Source organism: Canis aureus, chromosome 14, assembly GCF_053574225.1.
Source record: "Canis aureus isolate CA01 chromosome 14, VMU_Caureus_v.1.0, whole genome shotgun sequence".
NCBI classification, from domain to species: Eukaryota; Metazoa; Chordata; class Mammalia; order Carnivora; family Canidae; genus Canis; species Canis aureus.
This window is the reverse complement of record NC_135624.1, coordinates 23040294-23048418: the sequence shown is the minus strand read 5'-3', so window position 1 is coordinate 23048418 and position 8125 is coordinate 23040294. Positions and strand designations below refer to the sequence as shown.

The 8125-nt window shown below is 38.5% G+C and overlaps 1 long non-coding RNA gene across 1 annotated transcript; it reads left to right on the top strand.

The window, feature by feature from the left end:
• Window positions 1-317: 317 nt before the first annotated feature.
• LOC144282862 (uncharacterized) lies at window positions 318-7909 on the top strand. The gene is made up of 2 exons (XR_013351274.1): window positions 318-523; window positions 5639-7909. It is a non-coding gene; the product is annotated as an uncharacterized LOC144282862 (long non-coding RNA).
• The last annotated feature ends 216 nt before the right edge of the window (window positions 7910-8125 follow it).

Here is an 8125-nt window from a genome sequence, read left to right as displayed (position 1 = left end):
AGCAGCAGCCACACAGGGCCTCCTGCTGGGAGGCCCTAGCCCTAATTCTGTGATGCCTATTTTCTGAACTCTTGAGGGATCAACATCAACCAGGTGTCACCCCTTCCTCAGAAGTTTGAGTCTTTAGCTTCTCAGAGACTCCTGTGAGCTCCTAAATATAATACCAACCTGTTAGCTTCTTCTCCTCAGAGTTTTAGATCTGGCTCTGTGAGGTCTCTCTTTTGAGTTTCTAGACCCTGAAAACCCTCTTCTTTTCCTTTTACTCCAGCCTAGGGATAGAAGCTCCTTCTTGTGTTACCTCAGAGCTTCCTGTTTTGCTAGTTCAGAATTCCAATCCCAGATTAATCAATTCCCAATATTCTTCCCATCAAAATACCTGATGTGATTCTTGTTTTCTGATACAGGAGAGCTACCTTGTAAGACTGTCTTGGAGATTAATTAATACCTGGCTCATAGTAGATGCTCATTAACCATTATTTGATTTCTCACTTAGAACAAACCACAACATTACTTCTCTCTCCAGGTTAGTATCTTTGACATATTTGGTAAGCATACCTTCAATGCCTTCATCCAAAATAAAGCCAATAATGTTAAACAGAAGAACTAGGCTAACAATGAAACTATTTCATGTCACTATAACCCCCCTTCAAAATTTGCTTCATTCTTTTAAACAATATTCTCTGGGTATGTTTCCTGGGCAGGTATTATTTTCATTATTAGATTATAAAAGAATAAAACTATTTCCATTTTCAGAAAAAAAAGAAAAACATTTAGTGCTTTACACAAGTTTTGTCCATAACATAATGAACTGAAAAGAGCACTGGCATGAGAAAATTAATCTTAGTTCTTCTGGTAACTAAGGTGTGATGGCAGGCAGGTTCCTGACCCTCTCTCCTTTCCAGGTCCCTTAAAAGGAAAATGGGGAACTTCAATGAAGCAACCTTCAAGAATTCTTTAAGCTTTCTTACTCTAAAATAGGAAATAGTGTTACCTCTACATATTTCAGATCACTAAGATATTTCTGACAATGAAATGATTCTCAACTGACTATATTTTCAGGAGCAAGAAGTTGAAGTTGGGAAGCAAATGGTTCCCTCTTTAAGGAAATGTGAAGCTAGTTCTACCAAACCTGGAAAAAAAATCCAAGTGAAATTAATTTCTTAAACATGTCAGTACTTCCATGGTCAATTCACTTTTGGAATTCAAGTCTAAGGAGTCTAAGAGGAAGGGAAGCTAGTCTAGCCAAAATTATAATTATGAGGAAGCTACTATGCCTTCTTATCATGACAAAGCCTCTTTATAATAATGGCAGGGCTAGTGGTATGATGTGATCATAACACTATCCAATTATGTGGGAGTAGAATATGTGTTAAACTTGCCAACTAGAACATCAAGTTCAGTTAACAATTTTTTTGTGGCCCTCAAATTGCCACTGTGGCATCCATCTGTCTCCTCACCAGGGACTTCAAACAGTGTAGCTGATGCCACAGGCAGCAGCTAGCTGTAGTTCCTCTCCTACGGGTTTAGAAAGAGATAACCACAACCACTAAAGCCAAAGAATTTTTGCAGCTTCACTACTGTCCAAGTAAATATCCTCATTCCAAAGTCATAAATTGACAAGAACCTAAAATATCTGCAGAAAGAAAAGCCCAGATTAGAAAAGACAAAAATTTTATTCCCATGATTGCCTTCTAAACAAAACATTTTTTTTCTGGAGGTCTTGGTCCTTTTTATCCCCTCCTCCCTCCCTTCCTTCTTTCTTTCCTTTTTCCCCCTTCTTTGTTTCCTTGCTTCCTTTGTTCTTTCCTGCCTTCTTGCCTTTCCTTAAAAAATAGGTGGCCTCTATATTTATGAGGCTATTACAGTATTAGGCACTACTTGAACAAAAATGAAAACCATAGTCCCTAAATTCACATAGCTTTCAATCTAGAAAAATAAAAATAAAATCACATATGAGAGTAGAATTGAGTAATATTTGCTATAAAAAAAAAGATAGATATTGGATTCTATAACAGTACAAAGCAAACCAAGGTGGGAAGTTGGTGCCAGAAAAGAAGGGGTGCTTTATATGGACCATGAAAAGTAAGTCAGAGTGATGTCGTAGGAGAGAGAAGAAAAAAAAGGACATCTAGACAGAATGTGTAGCATGTGAATACTTAGACACATGAGGAGAAGCCCAGCAGCTCCAAAGCCTATGAAACAAGCACCTGGGCTGTTAGGGTCTAAAGAGAAAGGTCAAAAGAGAAATCTTTGAAGAGAGTTTGATGTGACTGATTTACATTGTAGAAAAATTATTTTGGGATCTTTGTGGAGAATAGATTAGAGCAGGTGAAAGTGGAAAAGGAGGGGAGGACATTAGACACCAATGTAGCGTTTCAAGGATGACCAAGGGGCATTTGGAGCAAGATGGCAGCAACAGGAGTAAGCAGGAAAGGACAGACAAGAGATTGCAGAGAAATGGAGTTGAAGGACTGCATGCTGGAGGGTGTCAATGAAAGGGAAAGAGGGGTCCAGGACGACTCCTAAGACTTTATTTTGTTGTTAGTTATTTTTTATCTTTGCTGGGTCTCAATTGTATATGCTCAAGAGCAGGAATTGAGACCTATATTTTTTGGAAAAAAATCAGACTGCTATTTTTTCTCTCATTCATAATTGTGGTACCTAAAATCCTTTCACTGTGGAGACTTATTTCTGTTATTTCGAAGGTGTATTGTTCCATAGGAATTCCAAAATACCACACACAACACCCCAGCTAAGACTAATATCTTAAGCCCATTATTTTTTTTAAGTCTCTTCTTCTTCATTATTCAGAGAAGTACTCCTAAGAAAAAGAAAGTAAATATTTTTTTCTCAGAGAATTGCTGGACATAATATTTTTCTCCTATGTTAATGTTAATGTAGCAATAATATTTTAATGACAATATTTTTCACTAGCCCCTGAGAATAATTATGTTCTAAGAATACATATCAAGGTTATCATATGGCTTTTTATAGCCTTTATACTATTACGTATCCACAAAGATAAAGATTTCCCATTTGATATGCACAGCCTCAAGTGGTTTTTGGGAGAAGCTCTCCCTATTAAGGAGAGTGATTATAGTTAGATAAGCTAGATATAAATCGAAGGGAGGAATATTGGATATTAGTGGTCTAGTACCAGGAGGTAGAGAAAAAAAGGGAGGGCGAGATAAAACAATATTTGATGTAAACTTCTCCTTCAAGATCTTTCCATGTTTATCACATCAATTAAAATGGAAAGAAATTAAGGCTACAGATGCATATCTGGGAGTCATTAGACATTGCTCAAAGAGAGGAAAAATAAATAGGGCAGGAATGAAGTCCTGTGAAATTCCAACACTTAAAGGGATAAAATAAGAAGCTTTGAACAAAGACTTGAAGAATTTAGACAGTTCGCTGTGTATCTAATAGAAAGTTATTCTAGGCTAAGAAAGAGGCAATGCAAAGTCCCTGAAAAGTGCCTAGGAAGTGTGAGGAATAGCAAAAATGTCAGTGCAGCTGGAGCACAGCAGGCAAGCAGGGGACCAGAAAGAAATGGGGTCAAGATGTGACGATGAAGGGTCATGCAGAGCTCAGTGACCATTGTCTGGTCTCTGGCTTTTCCTCTGAGAGAAAGGGGATGCTATCACAGGGTATTAAGCAGAGGACTGAAACACTATAGCCACTATGTTTGGAATAGGCTATAGGTTTGGCAAAAGCAGATACAGAGTTATTAGTGAAAATACTTTTAAGGCAAGAGATAATTATGACTCAGACTAGGGAAGTAAGAGTAGAGGAAGTAAGAATTGGTTGAATTGTGAATATATTTCAAAGGTAGAGCCAATAGGATCTCCTTATAAATTGTATGTAGGTATAACAGAAAGAGAACAGTCCAGGATTACTCTAAGAGTTTTTGCCAAGGATCAAATGACTAGTATGTGAGATGGGAAAGGCCATGAGTGCAGCAGGTTTCAGAGAGAAGTACAGAATTCAATTCTGGACATGGTAAGGTTGAGATAAATCTCAGATATCCAAAAGGAAATTTCATGAAGGTGGCTGTTACATGAGTCTGGTGTTTGTGAGATAGAGCTCATCTGGAGCTATAAACTTGGATCATTGGCTGACAGAGGGAACTCAGGCTATGTAACTAGCTGAGATCAACAAGACAGCTAGAGTAGATCAGAGGAGGACCATTGAGTAAGCCTTGCAATCAGAGGAAGACAGAGAAAGAAGGAAAAAAAACAAGAAGACATGGAAATTGATGACTATATGAAGCATATGTAGAAGGAGAGAAGTACGGTATGTCAGATGCTACCAACATGTCAGGATGTGGCCTGAAAACTGGCAACTAGATTCAACAACATGGAAGTAATTAGTGGACCTGACAAGAGAAGTTTTAGTGGAATAGTGGTGATGAGAAGCTGATTAGAAACAATTCTTTCAAGAAATGTTTACATAAATGGGTATAAAGAAATTGGGCAAGCTTGTAGGGAAAGTATGGTAAAGAGAAGTTTGTTTATATTTTAAGATTGGAGAAAAATAGCATGTTTATATACTGATGGGACTATATGAGGGGTGAATGGAAAGTGAAATAGAGATAGCGATATTAGAAGACATGCATAAGGACCTTAAATCTGGGGAATAAAGAGTCCTAGGAGGGTTTATACAGAGGGTCTCAGGGGCAATGGTAGTTAGAACTTTTTTTAGGGATAAGATAAACTAGAGGGTAGGAGGAAAAAGAGCCAGTAGAATTAAAATGGTTTAACATACAGAAGAAAAAGAAATCATACACAGAACTAGTCCCCAAGGATATGAGTGGAGAGAGGATTAGAGTGTAGGTGGAGACTTGATCCATACACACGGGGATAATTCTTCCTCTGATCTGGAAGGAAGAATTATACAGATGAGATGAAAGGTTAAATCAGGAGATGAAAGTGAGGATGTATGTACTTTTGTGGTGCTGCAGAAGGTGAGGACATTTGAGAAATGAAAGGTGAATGCTAAGTGCAAGAAAAGAGTGAACTCTGAACCATTTTCTGAAGGTGGGAAATGGATCATGGCCAAAGATAAGTGAAAAATGAGTTAACTGGCTGAGATTAATGTCCCACAGAATTTGAAGAATCATACATTTATAGTGTCACCAATTCATATAATATTGTGATTCTTTCCCTGCAGTTTTCTTTATAGCTTGATTATAGGAGGTGAGAAGGCAGACAGTGAGTTGATAGGTCCTAGTTTGTGAGGCAGGAGCTTTGGAAATAAAAGGGATCAAGAGTTGGTATTCAAGGTGTGGCAATGATTAACCATGATGTCTAGGTTCAGTAGTGAAGTAAACGAAGTCAGGAGGTGACAAATGGAAACAAATGGAAAGACCAGGAATAGACGGTTCCTGGAGGTAAAAAGAGCAAGTAGCTGTGAAAACTGGAGAATACTGGCATAGACTGATTCCAAATGACAAGTTTAGGGTGCGAATACATAAAGTGAAATGTTCAGACAGCGTAGATGCCTTAGTAAATTCGGATGGGGTCATTTGCATTGATTCTCGAGTCACTGAGGATATTGGTAGAATATGTGACAGAGGGGAAGCTTGTGACCCAGATATTTAAAGCTTGTTTTTATTTTGTTTTGTTTTGTTTGACAGATCCTAAGTTGGTCACTGATTCATTGTAGCATTCATGGAGTTTGCTAAATCCTACGGAAGATCTACTGCTAAAAGTCTGCTAACCTGTGATATAATGTTCCCTTGGTGTGTTGAAATAATTTAATTACTTCCCTAAGCACCTGTCATATTATAACATAAGAGTTAGGAACAAGAGCGAAGAGAATGATCCCATTAATATTGCTCCATAACAAGCTACCCCAAAACTTTATTTCTTTCTCCTTTTTTTTTAAGATTTTATTTATTCATGAGAGACAGAGAGAGAGAGGCAGAGACACAGGCAGAGAGAGAAACAGGCTCTATGCAGGGAAACCAATGTGGGATTCAATCCCAGACCCTGGGATCATGCCCTGAGCCAAAGGCAGGGGCCCAACCACTGAGCCACCCAGGTGTCCCACCAAAACTTTATTTCCTAATTTTTTATTGAAATTAAATTTAGTTAACATATACTCTATTATGAGTTTCAGGGATAGAATTTAATGATTCATCAGTTGCATATAACACCCAGTGCTCATTCCATCAAGTGCCTTCCTTAATGCCCATCACCCAATTACCCCATCCACCCACCAACCTCCTCTCCAGCAGCCTTCAGTTTATTTTTCCTTCCCTTCCTCCATGTTCATGTTTTGTCTCTTAAATTCCACATATGAGTGAAACCATATGGTATTTGTCTTTCTCCAACTAACTTATTTTGCTTACCCTAATACCCTCTAGTTCCATCCATGTCATTGCAAATGGCAAGATTTTTTTTGATGGATGATTAATATTCCATTGTATATATAGGCCACATCTTCTTCATCCATTCATCCAAATGGACATTTGGGCTCTTTCCACAGTTTGGTTGTTGTGGGCACATATAAACATTGGGGCACATGGGCTACCATGAATATGTTTGTATCCTTTGGATAAATGCCTAGCAGTATAATTGCTGGGTCATAGGGTAGCTCTATTTTTAACTTTCAGAGGACCCTCATACTGTTTTCTAAAGTACTACCCCAAAACTTTTTGACCATTTTATTAAGTTCAAGATTCTGAAAGTCAGGAATTCTGAATTCAGGAATTCAGAGAATTCCATGATGTCTGAAGAAACTCAGCAGCTGGGGATGACAGCAGCAGTTGGGATGAAATTATCAAGAACTGTCTTAATTCACATACATGTTGATCGATGCTATCAGCTGGGACCTTAGCTGGGGCTGTCAACTGGAACATCTACAGGTTGCCTCTTTTTCTTGGGCTTCCTCACATCATGGGAGCCTCAGATGGTAGATTTTTTTTACACATTTTTTGGCTTCAAAGGTGAGTGTTCCAAGAGCACCATGTAGAAACTGCATGGCTTTTCCTGACCTAGCTTTGGGAGTTACATAGTGTTATTTTTTTTTAAAGATTTTATTTATTTATTTATTTATTTATTTATTTATTTATTTGAGAGAGAAAGTGAGTGAGTGAGCAAGAGAGAGAACACAAGTGGGCAGGGGCAGAGGGAGAGGGAGAAGTAGACTCCTCACTGAGCAGGGAACCCATCATGGGCTCGATCCTGGGACTCCAGGATCATGAACTGAGCTGAAGGAAGACACTTAACTGACTGAGCCACTCAGGTGCTCCAATAGTGTCATTTCAGTTACATGTCCTAGTGACCAGTGAGTCATTTAAGTCAGCCCAAATTGATAGAAAGGGGATACAGACTTCACTTCTCAATTGGAGAAGAATAAAAAACTTGCAAACACGTTTTAGAGCATCTAAGTGATTCATGGGGACTGCTTAACACTCTCCCAAGTCTAGTACTAAATATTTGCTGAGTCCTACTAAAATCTTCCTTGGGGCTCCTGGGTGGCACAGTAGGTTAAGCATCTGATTTTTGGTTTCAGCTCACATCATGATCTCATAGTTGTGAGTTTAAGCCCTGTGTGGGCTCCATACTCAGTGTGGAATCTGCTTGAGATTCTCTCTCCCTCACCCTCTGCCTGTCCTGCTCATGTTTTCTCTCTCTCTCTGTCTTTCTAATAAATAAATAAATAAATATTTTTTTTTTAATCTCCCTTACAGGGTGCCTGGGTGGCTCAGCTGGTTAAGCATCCAACTCTTGATTTTGGCTCAGGTCTTCTGCTCAAATCATGATCTCAGAGTCCTGGGATTGAGCCCCATGTTCAGTTCCATACTCAGCATGGAGTTTCCTTAAGATGCTGTCTCTCTCCCTCTCCTTCTATCCCTCCTCCTTCTCTCTCTCTCTCTAAATGAATAAATATAATCTTTAAATTTTTTCCCCTAAATTCTAACTATATGATGTTTTGGAAATGTCAAAACTATGGAGACAGTAAAACAACCAGAGGTTGCCAGGAGTTGGAAAGAAAGAGATGAATAGCTGAGCTGGAGCACAAAGGATTTTTAAGGCAGTGGAAATACACTGTATGATGCTACCATGGTGGATATACATCATTAAACATTTATTCAAACCTATATAATGTACAACAT